The sequence below is a fragment of the Zalophus californianus genome, chromosome 9, assembly GCF_009762305.2.
Source record: "Zalophus californianus isolate mZalCal1 chromosome 9, mZalCal1.pri.v2, whole genome shotgun sequence".
Classification (NCBI taxonomy): Eukaryota; Metazoa; Chordata; class Mammalia; order Carnivora; family Otariidae; genus Zalophus; species Zalophus californianus.
In genome coordinates, this window is record NC_045603.1 from 72,511,353 (window position 1) to 72,533,342 (window position 21,990).

General features: G+C 38.0%; 1 protein-coding gene across 1 annotated transcript in view; it reads left to right on the plus strand.

Moving 5' to 3' along the window:
• Positions 1 to 21,990, plus strand: part of SLC2A13 (solute carrier family 2 member 13) — a 375,990-nt gene that overhangs the window by 19,485 nt on the left and 334,515 nt on the right. The gene's annotated exons all lie outside the window — the stretch shown is intronic.

Here is a 21,990-nt window from a genome sequence, read left to right on the forward strand (position 1 = left end):
CATCCTCAGATGTCCCTGCCTGCACCTGCCAGATGCTCTGCTTTTCTTTCTGTTCCCATGAATGCACTGTCCGTGCTCCTGCCAAGTGCAGCCTCTCACTCATGTCTGAGAGCACATCTCTCTTGTTCAAAACTCTTATTCCATCTACTTCCCTCTTTTATTGCGTAAGTTTTCCCTTTCTACTGGATCATTCCCATAAGCATGCACAACTCTTTAAAAAAAAAAAAAATCCTTTCGACCTCACTTCATCTTTTGGTTACTGTCTTGTTTACCTCCTTTCTTTACATGACACAGTTGCATATATTCCTTCTCTTCAGTTCGTCTCTTCTCATTCTTTTGTGGCCCCTTTCCAGACAGCTTTTGCCCTTAAGCACTTCACCAGTGTTGCTCTTGTTAAGATCACCATGCCCTGTGTCATCCCAGAGAGTTTTTGGGCCTGATCCTACTTGACCTATTGTAGGCGTTGGACACACTGCATCACGCCTTCCTGAGGTCCTTTCTTTGGTTTCAAGGACACCACCCTCTCCCTCTTTTTCCTTAGGCTGTTCCTTCTCAGTCTCCTTTGGAGATTGTCCCTCATCTTTGAGAACTCTTACCTTTGGCAGGCCACTCTCTTAGAGCTGGTGTCTCATCCTTGGAGCTCTCCTCTCCTCTGTTCTCATTTACTCTTTTGTTGCTCTCAACCTGGCTCATGCCCTAAATGCCTTGTGTTTGCTGACAACTATCTAGAATCTCAGCCCAGACCTCTTTCTTGATCTACAGACTCTTGAGCCCAGCTTCTGGGCTCAGCTTCCTGTTTTGCCCCCCATCTTCCACATACCGGGTGAGGGCATTCTTGGTGTTTGAGTCCAAGGCTTGGAGTCCTCCTTGACTTTTTCCCATGTCCTACATCCAATCTGCCTGAAAATCTTTGAATCTGTCTTCTGAGTAGGGTCTATTTTTCATCACTTCCACTTTAATCATCCTGATCTAAAGGACATCTTTCACTTGGAGCCTTGCAAGTCTCCTAACTGTTCACCCTGCCACTTCCTTGACACCTCTGTCTTCTTTTCAGCACTCGACAGCCAGAGTGATTCTTGTAACATATAAATGAGATCATACCACCTCAGAGCTAGTCAGAGTGCTGCCCTCTGTGGCTCCCTAGCTGTCTCAGGACAAGCCAGTGGCCTGTAGCCCTGCACTATTCTGGTCTCTCCCCGTTCCTTCTTCTTCTTCTTCTTCTTTTTTTTTTTTTTTTTAAGATTTTATTTATTTATTCGACAGATAGAGAGACAGCACAAGCAGGCTCTCCGCTGAGCAGGGAGCCGGACGTGGGGCTTGATCCCAGGACCCTGGGATCATGACCTGAGCCGAAGGCAGCCGCTTAATCGACTGAGCCACCCAGGCGCCCCTCCCCGTTCCTTCTTTGACCTTCTTATCTACTACTTTCCTTTACTCCTCCAGGCTGCCCTGGCCTCCAGGAACACACGTTATCCTTCCAGACCTTTGCATAGTCTAATTCCTCTGCTGGGAAAACATTCCCGGCATATCCACATCATTCCCTCATCTGTGCGTTTCCATGGTTGTCTTTAAGTTGTAGCCTCCCGCCCCTGGTACTTCCTACCCTATTTTTATTCCCATTTTTGATTATTTTTTACTTTTTATTTTTTTTCTCCTTGCTTTGTTACTCTGTTAAGTTTTTCTCTGATATTTATGTTACTTGTTTTCCTCCCCTAGAATGTAACCTCCATGGAAGCAGATTTTGTTTACCCCATTCTACCAATGCATAGTATAGTGCCTCGCACACAGTGGTCATTCAGTGAATGTTTCCTTTGTAGATAAAAAACAGTATAACTCTGGTGAGTAATTTTTGAGCTGAGATTGGATTAATGTATGCATCAGAGATGTCATGTCATAGGAAATTTGTGCTGTGGATGGGGTTAATGAAATGTTCTCTAGGGTACTTTTTTTAATTAAAATTTTAAAGATTTTATTTATTTATTTGACAGAGAGAGACACAGCGAGAGAGGGAACACAAGCTGGGGGAGTGGGAGAGGGAGAAGCAGGCTTCCCGCAGAGCAGGGAGCCCGATGCGGGGCTTGATCCCAGGACACTGGGATGACCGGAGCCGAAGGCAGATGCTTAACTGACTGAGCCCCCCAGGCGCCCCGTCTCTGGGGTTACTTCTGATTCGTGTCTGTGGTTTCAAGCTTTTTAAAGTAGTTGGGAAAAAAATCGATATTTTTAAGTCCATTTAAGACATTTAAGCTTAACCTTGTTCTCAGCTTGCAAGTCTAAAAAATGGAAGTGGACTCATGTTTGAAAAATAATCAGAGACTCTTGCGGATACATTTAGCGTTAACTATGTTGACATGTGATGGCAGAAGTGACTGGAGTGCAAACTTGAGACATGGTACGTGTGCTTCTCTGATGTCACTGATACCCCAGTGTCTGCTCATTCCTGGCAGGGAGGCTTGTGGGAAGAGGGATGATTATGACTTAGTTGCATCTTTGTAGTTGAGTTTGGAATTAAAGCAAAATGGCAGGGGTTTGGAGAGCCCTATTTCACCCCTACCATAAAGAGGCCTGATCAGTTTTTCCTGAACTTCAAGTCATCTCAGATTCCAGTTTTCAAAATTCAGTGAATCTTCTTCCTGGAGAATGCTGTGTTTGGAATTTGAATCTCATCTCACTCTCTTCTTAGTACTCAGTCCGCATTTCATGTTCTGTAACAGTGAAATCCTGGTAGTTTAGGATTTAAAGAAATAAAAGCCACTTTGTTTTCCATTATGGATCTGGTTGTAAGTTTAAGGGAGAAAACATATAGGCAGGTGTATTATGTGATAAGTTTTGAAAGACGGTATTAAATGTATGGAATTTTAAAAATAGGTATCATGATCTTGACATTGCTCTGATCCTTCAATGTTATTTTGATGTAATTCTGGATATGAAAGGTGGGGCTGTGATTCAAGCAAAGCCAGCTTGTGACTCTTCATAGCAATGAAGTGGCATGATCACTGGTCCAAACTGTGGTAACAATTAAACAATATATCAAATTGTGCTATGAATACCTGGCTTCAGCCAGATTTTCCTGTTTACCATTCTACGAGATTTTTAATCTTGTACACCCCTTTAACTCTTGCTACATGTGAAACCATTCTTGTTATCCCAGACATACTTTCTTACACCTTTGTCTATACCACTTCTATTAACAGGTATGGTATTTACCTATCATTGAGTGAGGTGTTTTTCTATAGGAAAATATGCAAGACCCAATGGTACAGATAAAGTCGGCCTGGAACTAGCAAGTGAGGCTTTGCAAGGAACTTCATAGGGTTCTTAGGTGGGTCAGTTGCTAAGTACTTTCTGTTAAAAGCTTAGTGTAGGGGCGCCTGGGTGGCTCAGTCCTTAAGCGTCTGCCTTCGGCTCAGGTCCTGATCCCAGGGTCCTGGGATCAAGCCCCGCATCCGGCTCCCTGCTCCGCAGGAAGCCTGCTTCTCCCTCTCCCATTCCCCATGCTTGTGTTCCCTCTCTCGCTGTGTCTCTCTCTGTCAAATAAATAAATAAAATCTTAAAAAAATAAATAAAAGCTTAGTGTAGTTCCTAGTACTTGATAAATGTTCAGTAAATACTAGCTATTAATATTCTTGTTGTAATTGTGTTTTCATATGGTTCTGTTGTCTATCATACTCTAAATTTTGAAAGTTACAGAGACCATGTCTTTTGCCCACCCTTTTTTTTTTTTTTTTAAAGATTTTCTTTATTTATTCATGAGAGACAGAGGGAGAGAGAGAGAGAGAAGCAGGCTCCCAAGGAGCAGGAAGCCCGATGCGGGACTCGATCCCAGGACCCTGGGATCATGACCTGAGCCGAAGGCAGATGCTTAACCATCTGAGCCACCCAGGCGCCCTTGCCCACCCTTTTTTAAAATCCCTGTAGTCTACCAGATCGAGTGCTGGAAACTGTGTTTGATTGAGTGAATTTTTACGCCCAGTTTATCTCTATTGTATACAGACATCAACATCTTAAATTGGTGAGCAGACTATACTGAATAGGTTTTCCTGGCACGTTAGTAAGGAAAACCTTCTGTAGAGCTGTAATTTGCATGGTAGTATGAGAGCAGATGGACGAGTTACCTAGTTTTACATCCATAGATCCTGGCTAAATGGAGAGAGAAAATATGAAATTTTCATAGTGTGATTTGAACCTTGAAATATAGGACTGGACAGAAAGCAATAGAAGTTACTCCATCAAATTTATGACATGCTACTACTCTTTGTTGTCATTAGTTAGCCAATTTTAACTTAATTGTAGTTCAGGCTTTTGTTATGGTATACAAAACTCAGGATTCTAACAATACACTTTTATTTTTAGATCCTATTTCCACCTCCTCCTGTGAAATAAATAGGAACAAATGAGTGGTACTTTAATAATGTCAACATAAGTAAACTCTAAAGAATCTAATGATACTCTTATGAATATGTCTTGTCAATATTTAACTTACTACACAAAGTATGATACATAAAGTGGAATTAAGGGGCCTTATCTGATATAATACCAAGTTTCTACATGTATACCTCTCCACCAAGAATGCCTTAGTAAAGATTGTGTGGCAGTAATTTCATTTGCTTTTTCATAAGGTAATGTAAAATAGCTGCAAATGTAAACGTCATTATTTCTTGTGAAAGAACAGATGTTGAGGTTGAGGAAGAATTCATTTTTAAAAAATGAGTTCCTTAACCTAATTAAGAAAAACATGAATGTAAAGAAACACATAATTTTGTGATATTCATTTGGTAATTACACAGTCATTTACTTAATCTTCATCTGTGTAAGAGATCATTATGTTCTGGAGCATTTTCAAAATTATATTTTTCTAAATATAACACCCATTTTCAAATATTTAGATGTATTAAGCATTCAGAATGGTAGTTATTAATAAGCATTAAAGCTTTGCATATAGGTAGCTACTGCTTTGGTTAATAGTTAAATTTATTTGTTTAGGTGCATAACTAGCAGACTTAATCCAGCTTGGATTAAAGGAATTTGTAGACATGAACTCAAAGCCACTGTCAGTAATTTTTTTCTTTCTTATTACTAAGAGAGTCATGAAGATGAGGTATCCAGAGATAAGACATATAGGCAAACAGTGCCTTAATCAAAAGGGAATGAATTCTGGGAATTATAGATCAATAGATGTGACATTTATTTCTAGCAAAATTATAAACTATTAAAGTTAAGATTTGGAAGCATTTAGAAGAGTCTGATGTTTACTAGGAGCTTTTTTGGGGGGTTCACTAGGCATATGTCCTATTAAACCTCTTTTTTTCTTTGAAAGCATTGCTGAGTTGGTAGATTAGGGAAATTCTGCAGGTAAGGAATTTGACACTCTCTTCTTTCATTTAACATATTTAATAGAATATCTACTTTGTACTAGGTGGTAAACAAAACAATTAATTCTGTGGGGGATAAAGGCAACAAGTAATGTCTGAAGTCTGGCAGAGAAAAAAAAGACAATGACTTAGTTGAATGCTCTGTTAGGATTGAAGAGTAGGTCCAGAAAGAGGTCTCCAGTGGGGTGCAACCTAGATAGAGCTCATGCCTAAATGCTCCTTGCTTATCAAATCTGGGGAGCCCAGAGCAAGCTAAGTGGCTGTTAGGCTTGATAACAGAGTTAGTATTCAAAGTATTTTCGAGATACTAGAATGCTCTTGAAAATCAAGAAAAATTAAAAATAACAGATAATATGTTTATATGTTCTTCTTTTACATAAATATGTTTGCATTATTTCTTTTAACCCATACTTAGACCTAGCCAACAGGGACACGGACTCCTCCAGTGAATGTCCAGTCTCTATGAGCAGGCAGTCGACATACGGTACAGAGACACCTGTCCAGGAGTGGAAGGAGAAATCTTCAACGGGGCAGTGTCCTGTTAGTGTTTAGTAAACGTTGGTTTGATTCACTGACAACACCTGAATCATTTTATTTTATTACTTTTGGCTCCCTTTAAATTATAAAATTTACTTTTCTTGAATATAGAATCTCTTTATGAAATCAAGGACATTATTTTATGTTCTGATAATCTGTAAAATATGAACATGGCAGCTCTGGAAGCCAGCCACATGTCTCCGGCACCCTCTCTAGTGCCTCAGTTCTCTCTTGACTCGTGAAATGATTCATTCTGCCACTGGCATGAATCCTCTCAAGAAAACAAATTATTTAGTGTTCTTGAGGTGATTGACTTGCAAATAATCCTGTGCTCCTAAACACTTTTTTGGTAAATTCACCAATTTCTGCAAACTAGAAATTATTTCACACTTATTCCAGTTGTAATTGAATTATATAGATCAGATATTCAGGGATTAATAGACTCTCAAAACCAGTAGGTGCAGGCACTGTACTACACATTTTATGATGCTAGGATAAACATTCATCTTCACTCGTGTCATTGTTGAAAAAAATATTTCACCAAAGGAATTCTTATGAAAACAAAAGCCAGTTGGGTCACGTGCCTTTCGTGGAGCTTAGGTTCCCACCCCATCTCTATCCCCTCATCTTCATCTTCCTTCCCAACCCTCAACACACTTTGTTGTCTTTATTTTTTAACAAAAAGCTTGGTGTTTCTCAATCCTAATGGAAAGTGTGAGTAAAAGCATAGTTAGGATTTCTTCAGTATAGATGTACTTGGCTCTGTCAACACTACTTCCGGACGAGACCCCTAGCTCTTCTCCAGACAAATTAATATCTTCAAGGCCCACCCATGCAGAACTTCTGGAGCTGTGATAGCTGTTTAGTTAAGACTTTCCTTAAAAGGCAACCGTTGTTGATTATTGGGTTCAAAAAGGTATTTTGAAGAATTTGTGATTTTTCTCCTTGAACAGGTGAGTGACTAGTCAGGTGCAGTGACTTCTAATTTGTAACTCCATTTATTGTGTGATGTCAAGTTCAGTCAGAAAGAGAACAGTTTTAAAATAAAGTGATTTAGTAAAGACAGTGTTTAAATGCCATCTTTTTCAGTTTTGGTATTGAAGCAGGTGTGTGTGTGTGTGTGTGTGTGTGTGTGTTTTGCGTAAGAACTGCCTACACTTTGGGACTTAGTATCTTTAACTGTTCCCCTTTTGTGCTTCATGTCCTAAAAGAAATAGGTTATTCCCCTGATTTTTTTTTTTTTTTACTTAATAGATTAAACATAATTTCAGGCCATTAAAAAATGAGGGTCTTTTTCCCTCCTTCCCTTTATTCCTTCATTCATAGAAAAATTTAGTAAAGTACAATGCAAGGAAAAACTTGGAAGGTTAGGAATAGGTTGTAATATTCTTTGCCATATTTATTTATATATTTTTTAAACTTTATTATCTTGATCAAAGCCCTTAACATGAGATCTACTCTCTTAAATGTTTAAGTGCATGGGACAGTATTGATAACTAAATGTACAGTACTGTACAGCAGATCTCTAGAACTTACTCATTGTGGGTAACTGAAACTTTATGCCCAATGAATAGCAGCTCCCTATTCCCCACACCCTATCCCGCCACAACCCCAGGCAGCCACCATTCTACTCTCTACATCTATGTATTTGACTACTTTAGAGACCTCGTGTAAGTGAATCATGTAGTCTCATTCATCCAACTTGAGCTCTTTCCTCTTCTAGAATAATGTCTTCCCCTGGGCATTGCATTCTAATGTATTAACTCATTTAATTTTCATACCATATGGTAATGTTATTTTTCATTTCGCAAATGGGATCTTAGACACTGGGGAATTGAATAACTACATGAAGGACATACATCTAGTAAGTTGTGGAGGTAAGATTCGAACCCAGTGGTTTAACCCCAGAGTCTGGTCCCTTAACCATTGCACCATGCTCCTCCAAGATGGTGACAAGAGTAACGGTCTCATGGAGTTGGCATGAAAAGTAAAAGAGGCAAATTGTACAAAGCTTTTGTAACGGTGCCTTGCAGATAGTAAATGTTAGCTATTACCTTCATTGCATTTTAATTTTAATGTATCTACCATGGTTCAGCCTCAGTGGAATAGTGTAAAGGATATTTATACTGATCGTGATGTGAATTGTTTTGTGAACTGATAGTTAAACTACTGACCCCTCTGAGCCCTAGGTTTCTCAGCTTTAATTATGGGGAAAATATTACCCACTTCATACTGGATTTATGAATATTAAATTAAAAAACATTATGTAAGGGTAACTGCAATATATCAATGTCTAGTAGTGTTAGCTTACTCTGCTCACTTATGAGATAGGAGTTCCTTAAGGACAAGGTCAATGTTTTGTTATTTTTTTATCCATCCCAGACTCCATCCAGGTCCTGGCACATAGTAGACATTTAGTAAATGCTTGTAGAATAAATGAATGAGAACATTAGAAAGAGAAGGAACAGAAGGAAAGACAAATGTGTGGAAATTTTTCTCCTGGAGCTAACTTTCTTTTAGGGAAAAAGGTCATTTTAAGGCCACATGGATCTAAAAAGGTTTTTTTTTTTTTTTAAGGTTAAACTGTGCTGATATTCTAAAGTATTATGCAAGTAATATGGCCATTTAAGTTCTGAAGAATGAAAGAGAAGGAAAGAAAGGGTAAGAGATTTAGTAAATACTATAGACCTGTTACACTCGAGTAAAACTCAAGTTTCACTCTTGCGCAGTGGTTTCAGAGTCTTAGCACTGATGATCAGAAGGCCTTTGGAGAGCTGTTTAGATGATTAGCCTTTATTTTCAAAAAATAATTTTCTGTTTGCCTTTATGTCTTTGAGGGTATCCTTTCTGAATGGAACCACAGCCAAAGGTGGTAGTGTGGTTGTGGAAGTTTGAGGAGTGTGTGTGCGTGTGTGTGTGCGTGCGTGTGTGTGTGTGTGTGTGTGTGTGTGTGTGTGTGTGTGTACATCCCCAGTAACCAAAGCGAACACACTGGTGTCTGGTGAAACCAGTCTGAGGATTGGATATGTATTCTCCACCTCCACTGTCAGAGGTAAGGCGGCAGTGCGAGGTGCTGCATTTCTAGAATTAGTTGTGACGTTCTATCTCAATGTCTAATTATGCCTCTTGGGATGAGATGGTGAAACTTATGTCCCAGGACTGGCCTTTGGTAACTGCATGAAAGAAGTCTAGCCTGACAGGTCATTCCCTCAATTTGGAGGTGTCTCCTTAAACGTTCTGCAGTGTTAGGTCAAGGGCATCCACCAGGATCTGTCCTTGGCCGTGGAGGCACTGCTCATCACACTGCCGCCCATCAGTTGGGTTCTGGCACTTCAGAATGCCCTGTTCTTGTCACAGGTCTTTCTACTTGTGGACAAGAGACAACACAGCGTCTTTTGTTCCTTCCTCTTAGCTTCTCACAATTTAGCTTTTAAGACTGAATTGTCTGGAATACCTTCTGCCATTGATGCAATAAGGAAAAGCCTGTGGTGGTTTTAACCAGCGGGGAAAAAGAAAATCTTTCTTACCCGTAGGGATGAAACGTGAGACTTGACATGTAACTTCTTGTTCGAGGGCCTGTCCTGTTCCTCTGTTCAGCTTTAATTTTGCACAGTCACTGGTGACTGCCAGCTGGGAAAGGAGCTCATGTTATTTTATGGCGGCAACGTGAGTTTATGTTTATTTTTATAAATGGATTCAAGTGAAGCTGTTTTTCAGAAAGGTGATAGGAGGTGGGAACAGGGAGATTAAAAAAAAAAATGCCCCTCTGGGCGCCTCGGTGGCTCAGTCATTAAGCATCTACCTTCGGCTCAGGTCGTGATCCCAGGGTCCTGGGATCGAGCCCCGCATCGGGCTCCCTGCTCCGCGGGAAGCCTGCGTCTCCCTCTCCCACTCCCCCTGCTTGTGTTCCCTCTCTCACTGTCTCTCTCTCTGTGTCAAATAAATAAGTAAAATCTAAAAAAAAAAAAAAAAAAAAATCCCCCTCCTAGGCCCTTGCATTTTGACCACCAGTCCCTTTGTGGTGGGTGCCTGGACCAGCACCTCCCAGGTGCTGTCTCTGCAGGGGTTCCCAGCTTTTGGTTGGCTTGGGAGGCAGCCTGGACTCATATGAGGGACTCTGGGATGTGAAAGTAGAGATCCTGTGTTATGGTCTTGCTTTTGTGTTTTATTTCAATACATGATTTTGGACAAGTCACCTGACCCCTCTGAACTTTTTTTCCCTTATGTAAAGCAGAGAGTTGTATTAGATTCTGGGTAGTTTTTCTCTACCTTAGGCACCTAATTGACCAGGGGAGAGGGAACAAAAAGGAGTACTGAGATGATCTCCCACCTACTCAGGCCCCTGCCTCAGTGTGAAGTGGACATAAACACTGAGTGTCGGGCCTGAAGAGGAGACAGAGATTCATCCTAGTGTCGTAAAATTATAAGCTGCCAAATAGAAGTTGATTCTAAACGTGTGGTTAGAAGTCCAGTGCTATCCTGTAGTGTGTCTCTTTATATTCACCCTAACACATTTTAACTTTTCATAGACTGCTCTTTCCCTCTGTTGAGAATTGGTGCTCAGTTCTGGATAGCTCTTCAGTCAAATGACCTGACTTGGGTTGAATCTTGTTATTTGAGCCGGCCCTGTGTGCAAGCTTGCCTTGGTGGCTATTTGTGTGTTTCTTGTTATTTAAGGCATCTTGTTGAAGCCGAAGAGTATACTCTTTGAATGAGGTTTTTTTTTTTTTTTAATGGAAAACTGTTGCATTGAAAAGTGGCTTTGTGTTTTCATAGGCCACACAATTCTGAGCCAACTGACACAGTTTCAAAGTAGTTATTGCTGGATAGAACACACTGGTCAGTACTTGAGAGCCTGGTGCAAGTAGTTTTGAAGTATTTGTAAGTATTCATGATGGAGAAGAAAGCACAATCCAGATCTGGAGTTTCCTGTTGGTTATTTTTAAGGTATCTTAGAATAGATTAGTGTTGTGCTGTTACCTTGACAGATGCTCACTTCATGTTTAATTAGAAACGTTTAAGTATATCCGTTAAAGAGCATCTGATACAATATCCAATGTTCTGAGCATTTAATTGTTATTGATATTATTGGAATGCTTTTTACTGCCTTTCAGTCCATATTTGTATCTATACTATATGCTGTAAAGGAAAACAGTTGCATTTAAAAATGGGATGATTGTTATCTCATGCTGGTTAAAATGGAGTAGTAACTCCTCTCTAGTCTGTTTCTTGACTGATTGCAGCTGAAAATTCTGGAACTAATGCAAAATGTAGCTGAATATTTTGAAAAGTAAAAGATGACAGGCAGGTTAGGAAGGGAAGTCAAAATTTGAAGACTAACTGATAGGGCAGTGATTTATGGTTTGTTTTTTACCTCAGTCTTCTGGTTTTGACTTGTGAACACCAATGGCAAAGAAACTCCAGGAGAAATCTTTTCTTTCTAGCCAGAGGACTGAGCAAAAGGACTTGCTGTGAGCTAGAGGCGTGGAAGGACACCCTACCTTCAGACCAGCCCCAGGAGCAAAGCTGCACAACTGCAGTGGTGGTGGCAATGATGCGCTGAGACACTGAGCTAGAGCCCACTCTCTCTGTAGAGGAACAAGGAAAGGGGTCCCTGGGGTCTAGAGAGTGTAGGGGAGAATCACTGTGATTTTTCTCTTGGTTTCCCTTGTTCCAAATAAGTGGAACTGCATGACAATGTAGAATATTAAAGTTCTTAGAGAAATCCTGAACTTCTGGACAACAGATTGGAAAAAAGGGGACTCTGGGAGCCAGAGAGTATCAAGGAAGTCTTAGGAGAGAGCTGAAAAAGGTGGTCCTCTAATGTGTGTATAAATTGATACAAGTCTCAAGCTCACTCCTAAAGCTGCACATGCACAGATGAAACATAAAGTGGCATAGGCAAGGTTTTAAGAACTGAACCATAGTATGAACTACCATTCAGGTTCCAGACTGTCCCATAAGGAACCCAAAAAACATAGGCCGTGAAAACTTGGCGATTAAAAATTGGTGATTAAATTATCTCCTACAGAAGGCAGGGCAGAGTTTGTGTCCTGAATCTAAGATTGCTTAAACAATCATCAGCATTTGATAAAGGATCTTATCAGGACCTAGAGACTCACAGCATAGTATTCAACATTTTCAGAATATCACCCCAAATTACTTGACATGCAAAGAACCAGGAAAATCTGACCAGTTCTCAAAGGAAAAATTAATAGGTGCTCACTGTGAGATGATTCAGATGATGGATTTATCAGACAAAGAATTTGAAGTAGCTTTTGTAACCATGATCCAAGAGGTAAGGGTGAACAACTTTTGACGTGAATGAAAAGATAGAAATTCTCAACAGAATAATAGAAACTCTAAAAAAGAATCAAATGGGTATTTTTAGAACTGAAAATACAGTATCTGAAATTAAAAATTTTGGGATGGGCTTAAGAGAAGAAGACAAATAACAGAGAAGTGAGTGAATTTAAGATAGATCAATAGAAATTATCCAGAACATCAGAGAAAAATTAAAAATAACTAAAGCCTTAGGAACTTATGATACAGTGCTGAAGGGTCTAAAATTTATGACATCAGAATCCCAGAAGAGGAGAAAGAGTTGGCTACAAAAGAAAATAATTGAAGAAATTATGGTTGAAAACTTAAATTTGGTGAAAGACATAAACGTAGAGATTGAAGAAACTCCATGAACTTCAAGCAGTATCAGTTCAAAGAAAACCATGCTTAGATGCATTACAATTGAACTGCTGAAAATCCAAGATAAAAAAAAAAACACAAACTTGAAAGCAGTGAGAAGAAAAAAGAAAAAAAAAATCATAGTATACACAGGGGATCAGTGACTCAAATGATTGAATTTTTCATCAGAAGTCATGGAGGCTAGAAGACAGTGGGAGAAAAACCTTTAAAGTGCTGAAAGAAAAGGGGGAAAAAATTGACCCAGAATTTGATATCTAATGAAAATATCTCTTTTGTCAATGAAGGCAAAGAAAGGCTTTCTCAGTAAAGGAAAACTATGAGTATTCATGTCTAGCAGCCTTGCTGTAAAATACTAAGGGAACTTTTTTTCAGACTGAAGGGAAATGGTACCAAAAGGAAGCCTAGAACATCAGGAATGAAGGAAGAGCAACAGAAATAGTTGCATTGAAATAAGTATGTAAATATGATAGGTTTTCTCCTCTATAAAGTTCTTTATGTATGATGTTGAAAGCAAAATATATGACACTGCCCGATGGTTTTTCAGTATATGTAGTTGTAATACATGTGACATCGATAACAAACAGGGAGGTAAAGTGATCTTTATTGTTGCGAACAGACTGTATTTTACGGAATGTGTTAAGATATTCTAAGTAGACTGAAAGTTGGCGATGTGTATTATAATCTCTAGAGCAAGCACTAGAAAGTTAATACAGTGACACTGTCAAATGACCTAATCGTTAAATTAAATGGAATATTGAAAAAATTTTTAAAAAATCCAAAACAAGATAGTGAAGAGGAACAGAAGAACAAAAGCAAAGGGTACAAACAGAAAACAATGCGCCAATTACATAATTATATTAAATATAAATGGTCTAAACATTGCAATTAAAAGATAGAGATTGTTAGGTTTTTTTGTTTTTAAATCTAACAGTGTACTCTTTACCAGAAAGTGACTTTAAATATTAATGGTAAAGACAGGTTAGAAGTTAAAAGGATGAGAAAATATCATACAACACTAAGTAAAAGAAAATTGCGTGTCTATATTAATATTAGATGAAGTAGCTTCAAAAGAAGGAAAATTTCCAGAGATGTCCTTCAATAAGCGAATGGATAAACTGGTACATCCATACAGTCCAAACATATTTTTCAGTGCTAAAAAGAAATGAGCTATCAAGCTACAAAAAACAAACAAACAAACAAGCAAAAAAACCCTCAGAAAACCATGGTGGAACCTTAAATGTATATTACTGAGTGAAAGAAACCAATCTGAGAAGGCTACATACTGTATAATTCCAACTATATAACGTACTGGAAAGGGAAAAGCCTTGGGTATGGTGAAAGGATTAGTGGTTACCGGGATTTTGGGGGGATAAAGGGAAGAATGAATAGATGAGGCATAGGGGATTTTTAGGGCTGTCTGGTTCTAGTAATGGTGAATACATATCATTGTACGTTTGTTAAAACTCAGTGTACAACACAAAAAGTGAAGCCTAATGTAAACTATGGACATTAGTCAGTAATAGCAAATGAATATTGGCACATCGATTGTAACAAATGTACCACACTGATCTGCCAATAATAGGTGGGAAGAGATAGAATAGGAGATGAAAGTGGGGGGCATATGGGAACTCTGTACATTCTGCCCAATTTTTCAGTAAACCTAAAACTGCCCTAAAAATAATTATTAACTTAAAAAGATGCTCAATATCATTATTAGAAAAATAAAAATTAAACCCACACTGGATACCATTATATACCTATTAGAACAGCTAACATCAGAAATCTGACAGTACCTAGTTCAAGTGAGTATGGGGTGCATCTGGGACTCATACATTGCTGTTGTAAATGTAACATATATAGCCACTTTGGAAAGCAGCTTGATAGTTCATTCTAATTTAAACATACACTTACTATACAACCCAGCAGTCCCAGTACTGGGTATTTACACAAAGGGAATAAAAACTTAATGTTCACATAAAAATCTTTATGCAAATGTCTGTAGCACCTTTATTCATAATCACCAAAAACTGGTAAAAATTGAAATGCCTTCAAATGACAAATGGATAAGTGAACTGTGGTACATATATAATGGAATACTACTCTTCAATAAGAAAGATGAAGTACTGATACATGCAGCAACAGATACGAATCTCAACTGTGGTAAGTGAATAAACCAGCCTCAAAAATTAGGTATATGTGATTACATTTATATGACACAGAGAAGGTAAAAGTATAGGGATGGTGAACACCAAGTCCCTAGTTGTAGGGTTGTGGTTTGACTCAAATGGACAGCGTGAGGGAAGACTCCACGGTGATGGAAGCGTTCTGCATCTTGATTGTGGTGGTGGTTACATTTGTAACTGCATTTGTCAAAATCCATAGAACTGTACACCAAAAGGAGCAAATCTTAGAGTACCTAAATTTAAAAATTAAGTTTATTCCCTTTTATACAAATGAGGGAACTGAAATGGAGAGATGTTAAATAAATTTTCCGAGCTAGTCCATGGTAGGGGACAAGCTTCATTTCACTCCTCCTAACTCAGGGTTTCTCAGCCTTGGCCTCATTGCTGTATAGGCTAGATAATTCCTTGTTGTAGTGAGCTGTCTTGTGCATTGTGGGATAATTAGCAACATCTCTGGCCTGTACCCACCTGATGCTGGTGGCAGATCTGTCCCCAGTGTGACAAACAGAATTCCTTCAGATGGTGTCAGATTTCTCCACTGTTGTTGAGGGTTGGAGGAACTGTCCCCAGTTGAGAACTGCTGGTCTAACCCATACGTTGAATCTCTGCATGTAACCTGTTGGGTCATTGTTTCCCATATGTGAAAACGGGCTGATCACTGTCCTGCCTGTTTCAGAAGATGGTCCTAGGCATCAAGTGAGATGATAATGTGGAAGTGCTTTGCCAAATGTAAAACTCCACATAAATTCTATTATTTTAAGTTGTTAGGAATAAAAAAAAAAAAATTGGGGGGGGGGAGGTGGTGTAAAAAAAAAAATTTAAAAAGCCCAGAGGAGAAGGGAGGTACCTGCTATGATCACAACTAAAGAAAAAAAAATTGTTTTTAAGATTTTATTTATTTGACAGAGTTGAGAGAGCACACGCAGGGGGAGCAACAGAGGGAGAAGCAGGCTCTCCGCAGAGCAGGGAGCCTGATGCAGGGCTCCATCCCAGGACCCTGAGATCCTGACCTGAGCGGAAGGCAGATGCTTAACCAACTGAGCCCCCCAGGTGCCCCAAGAAAAAAATATTTTTGAATAGAGATTGAGAAGATTGACATTTAGAATGACTTTTCAAACAGGACCTCATTGGATGGTGTGATTTTAGTGGGGTCATTGGACTCTAGGTGCTGGCCCTCAATTTTCAAGTCTATAAAGTTGACTTTATTCTCCGGTTTTTACTGAGTTGGTTAGGTTTAGGGGTGCTGATTTCTGCTAACCCAGCCAAGAGCAGATGGAGGAAGAACTGCAATGCCTTGCGTAAAGGAGTAGGGTTAAGTGCCAAGTGGATCAAATTGCTCAGTTTAGTTGGTTAGTGTTTTGGGGTGTTTTTGTTCTGTGTCTCCTTCAACCCACACACCCTCGTGGGAAGTTGCTTGGTGAACCTGCAGTACAAAGGGAGTTAGTAATATACCTGGAATATAGTTGGTGATTGATAGCCGTTCATTTTCCATCTGTTTATTTCCAATATAGAGAGAAATTTATCAAATCAGGTAGTTTTTCACTGGCTTGTAGAGGAGTTGTTTCCCTTTAAATTGGCAGAGACACATTGACACCTCTTTCTCTGTGGCTTTTTTCTCCACCCTAGATTTTGTACAGACCAGTGGGCTTTCTATTAACGTATTTGTGTTCAAGCTAATAATAATATGACAGATTAATTTACATTATATTCCATTCATGCCTTTCTGAGGACGTGTTCTTATTACCTTGATTTATAATAGCTTTGGTGTTTGGAAACCTTCAATCAGGAATTTGTTTATAAACCCCCTCTTAGAGAAGAGCACTGTAGTAATAGCAGCTTTCTTATAATGATTACAGATAACTCTTGAACTGATTATACTTAAGAAATAATGAGTAGTATAAAATTAGGGGTTCACAGTAATGATTCAGTGTGAAACCTATTTATGAAATCCAGAATTCAAAAAGTCATATGCAGGTGCTGATGTCTTGAATGGGGGGCGGGGAGAAGGTTTAAATGGCAAATGACTGGAGATTTAAAAACATGGGGTGTTTGTTCAGTGGGTAAGAAAACTATTGAAAGGAACTATTTCCTGGAGAAGGTAGACATCATTCTCTTTTCTTTTCACCCCAGCCCTAATTAATTAATATATTCTGCATTTCCATGGTAGCAAGAAAACATCTCTTGATGCTTCTAATTTAGTAGTTGGTAATGGATTGCAATGAAATGTACTAATACAGAAAAGTCGGCAATTGGACACCACAGTCCAGGAGCCTTTTTTTTTTTCTCTGACTTCATTTCTTCATATTGCTTGACACATGTAAAATCCACGTCATTTATAAAGTTAATATTTCATCTTATTGAAAAGATACAATAGGTAATTAACTTTATTTTTTGAATACCATCAAAAGGATTGTTTAGAAACACTTAATGAGTAAGTATAATACACAGTTTCTTTCATTAAGGTACACCCACTTTTTGAATATAGTATTTCTGCTAGTGGATACCATAAAGGTTTTGAGATCATAGTTGAATTCTGTTGTTTTTTTTTTCCTTTTCTCCCTCCCTCTTCCCTTCAGCAGACGTTAAGTAACTAATATTTGCAAACTTAAGTGCTCTTTATATTTAATTTTTATGACTATTGCATGACTGTGAAGTATATAATTAGCTTATCCATTAAGCATACATCAGAAACAGCAATGTATAAAATTTTATGTCTCGACATCCCTCAACATGGCTGGTCATGAGTTGTTTGTTCACCTGAGCCCCCCATTCCTTGCAGGTGAGCACTGTGGTCAACTTTTGGAGATTCAGGCACTTCTTGGCCTTTCCTCAGCCCCTTCTTCGTAGTCTTGTGTTTGTGCCATTTCACAATGGACAAGAAAAAAACTCCAAAAAAACAAAGAAAATGCAGATTAAATGAATTAATCGGACATTGACTCATTATTGCTCTACATTTTGTGGAGTACTTCATAATTATTTTTAAATTTATGAAAAGTACCTAAATTTCAGAAGGTTAAACTTTCTGTGAAATAAAATACTTTGTTCATCAAAAGAACAGTTTTCACTAGAAGCAGCCAGTGTATGAGCCTAAACACTGAAGAAGGGGAAAGAAGAGTGAAAGTAAATGAAAAAAATTGGTATTTATGACAATATACTTTGGGCAGGTAATATAAAAGCTGAGTGAAGAGAACATATTTGCTTTAATATTAGTGTTTCTTCAGTTGTACATATCACCAGCCATGTATTGGTGACCTGAATAGACAGGTAATAGATTAGTAAATACTTAATTAGTATTAGAATAAGTAGGAAAAGAGAATAGAAAATTATGTTTAAGAAAGGTGGTAGGATGATACTAGGAATCACCACCAATTCCTTAGAATTAGTACTTCTGGGTAGGTACTAAAAAAAAAAAAACTGGTTAAAGGATTTTGAAAATACTAACCACGTTTACTATATTTAAATAACAGACCCAATTGATTATTAAAGATTAAAGTCTTTTCAAAGAAAGCTTTTAGATACAAAAAGCAGAAAAGCTTATTTAATTTAGGCTAAGAATTTGATTTTAAAGGATTTAGATAATAAAATTAGCACCTGTCATTCCCCCCCATACATTATCTAATTGAACCATAAAGCTTCCTGGGTTAGTATTGTCACCCACATTTTATAGACGAATGAACAGGATAGGTTAAACAATTTGCCCATGGTTACTACATACGAAGTATAAGGGGCAGATCTGCAAATTAACTCTTGTCTGTTACTGAAATCTAAATACGTTCTCTTCATTGCCATATAGAGTATGTGACTTGCTTTTGTAGTTTAAATTAATTTCCCTAGGAATATTAGAATTTAAGTCGTTAGGATTCTTAAATCTCATGATGCTAGAAAAAAAAGCTTTTTGTTTTTCCAGCTTTCGAATTTAGCTTTTGACAGTAATGTGGCTGTGACAACTATTAATTAAGATGTAATAATTTTCCTTTCATTAACGTACCTCCTTTTTACTTGCAAGCCTAGTTCTTCCATGAAGCTGCCTGACAAGGCGGGGGGGGGGTCTTCCCCTCCTAGTAATTCAGGAGCCCTTCCTACACTGATTGCCGTTTAACACTTACATTATTTCACACTTATATTATTATGCATTCTTAATTGACTGTATTTTTGTGCCTCCAGCTATATTACAGTTTCCCTGTGTTGATATATCTTTATGTGTAGGCATAGTATCTTCTTATGGTTTAGGTTAAATATTTTCTGAATGATCAGAAATTATTATTGCTCATCCATGTCTTAGTTCTACCTCTAGAACATGAGGCATCTTGTAGTGAATTTTCATCGTGTGGAGTTTGAAGGAGCTGGAAGACTTTGCTACTCTCATCTCGTGAAAAACTCCATGTTATTTCTTTGACCAGACCCTCGTTTTCCTTTAGAGTAGTTATATTTGAGGTAAGCAGGATTAGAAGAGATGTCTGTGGGTTTGTTTTATGGCAGGATTCGAAGCTATTAACTGTTATACCCAGTACAGTTGTATATAACACTCACTGCTTTATATAGCACGAGGTACAGGCCTGAAACGTCCTGGCCACACCTTCGTATTTGGAGACTTTTGTTCTAGGGACTTAAATTTACTTTAAATGAATATTTAATCTCAAATGTCTACATTTAGTTACCGCCATTAGACAGCTTCATTTCATTTTGTATGTGCGTATGCCTGAGTGCTTTCTTAAATTGTTTTTAATGTGTAAGTTTCCTAAAACCCTTTTTGAAAAGTGGGCCAAATACAAAGACTTTCAGAGAGACCGTTTGGCTAAAGAATCAGGAGTATTCAGATCAGACAGTCTTGCCACTTACTAGCTGTGTGACCGTGGGTATTTTGTTTGACTCATTTAAGCTTCTGATTCTTTAGAAGAATGGAGCTCACAATTACTATTGCAAAGTGCATTTGTGAGAATTAAAAAGAAAGCATGTATGTAATACCTGGCTCTCAATAGGTGTGAAGAGATTATTATCCATTTCCGGGTTCACTTTGTCTCCATTGTGGTTAAATTTTGTAATAGCGTGTCAGAATCAAATATTCCTACCCTCTTTTTTTTATTTGACAGAGAAGGAGAGAGAGCACAAGCAGGGGGAGCAGCAGAGGGAGAGGGAGAAGCAGGCTCCCTGCTAAGCAAGGAGTCCAGTGCAGGACTCGATCCCAGGACCCTGGGATCATGACCTGAGACAAACAAAGGCAGTCGCTTAACCAACTGAGCCACCCAGGCACCCCTATCCCTGCCCTTTTAAAATAATCTGACTCTTTGGGTCACTTCAGGTTGCCATGGAGAAATTATAAGGTGTCTGTACCATATAGAACTCTTAGAGAATCCTAGTAGATAGGTGGTATTTTTGAGGGATAGCAGAGAGATTGGAGTATGATGAATATAACAGCCAGAAGAATCTCTAATTTTATAATCTCAGCAATTTATTTTCATGTTGATAACTGTTTAGCCTATCATGGACTAGAGTTGCCTTCATTTTTTTCTTCTCTCTCACTTAAATATTGGTGCTCCACTTACTCATTTTTTTAGTAGCTAGATTTTTAAGTTTTTCAACATTGAGTATTAAAAACTTCTTGGCATTATCAGTATATATCATACATGATATTTGTTGAATGTTGTAAATAAAAAATAGAGGTTTTGTTGTATTGTTTGACTATAATGATATCACTGTTTAGTTTTTAAAGTTTTTAATTAACATTTGGTTTTAGAGAAAGTTTAATTTTTTGTTGAAATAATTTTTGAAATTTAATAGGTTTGGGTTTAACTAACTATCAAAGTGCAGGTTTTTGTTTTATTTTATTTTATTTTATTTTATTTTTTTAAAGATTTTATTTGTCAGAGAGAGAGAGAGAACACAGATGGAGAGGGGGAGAAGCTGACTCCCTGCTGAGCAGAGAGCCCGATGCAGGGCTCTATCCCAGGGCCCTGAGATCATGACCTGAGCTGAAGGCAGACGCTTAACTGACTGAGCCACCCAGGTGCCCCAAAGTGCAGGTTTTTAAAGGACTTTTAGTAATATTACAAATGATGCACCATGATTTTTCCCATTGTTTCTTCCCACTAACACTTTCATATTTTACAATAGCCTCAAATAGCATCCTTGATGGGATTATTGATAGCCTTGATTGTGATGAAAACTTAATATACTGAGACATTACTATCAGATATTACTGGCTTGTAATGGGTTCCAATTTTGGTAATTTTAATAGGGCAGAAACCTGTAGGACATTTGGAGTGAAAGTCTCTTGATCATGAAAAGAAATTTTTTGCACTGTGGGAGTCCATTAGTCTTTTTAGTAATATTGTCATTTTTGTTCTTTCCTCCCTTCTTTCATCAGTAAATAATTATGCCACACTGGATATTTTTATTTAGGTTGGAATACATCAAAATAACATTTATTGTTGTTGAAACTTATATGTTAACAATTTAAGACCATTCAGTTGTAAGAAATAGACCTGATACTTTAAAATACATTTATAATTGATACTGGAGATTATTCCACAAATATTCCACTGGAGAAAAATAACCCAATGTTTGATATATGTATTGTGTAAACACTGATGTTCGGTTTTAACAAAATGGGGGGAAAAAAGATCATGGAATTACATAGTCATTATTTTTCTGAGGTAAGCTAAATAAAATAAAGTTAAGTCTTTAACGTTTTTGGAGTTAAACACCTTAATTAGTCTATCCTCTATGACTTTCTTGTTGGAGTCATTCTTCCAGTTATAAATAGCCCAGGCTTAGAAGTCCAAATGATCGTGTGTGGCTATTGTCATTTCATTGCTATGGCAATTCTACAATTAGTTTGGAAGTTACTGGCAAGCTCCTGGGTGAAGTTTTTGATGTACTGACTTGGAAGTGGAAGAATAAAACCTTTTTTACAGCTGCTGTGTGATTCTGAATAGAGACACAGCAGCTCCTTTTTTTCCAGTTTTATACTAATTTAGATGTAGACATTATGCTTCCATGAATTGTTGGCAGAAATAACTCCTTATTCTCCTGTCTATCAAAGGGAAAACAAATTTAGGACTCAAGTAAATATTGGGGCAAGTTGTTTGTGAAAATTCCAGGAAGTAGTGCTAGAATTGAGTTTTCAATCTTTTGGCTTTAAAATTGAAATGTCACAAATGGTGAACAATCATTAGCCTGCAAAACTTCATTAGATT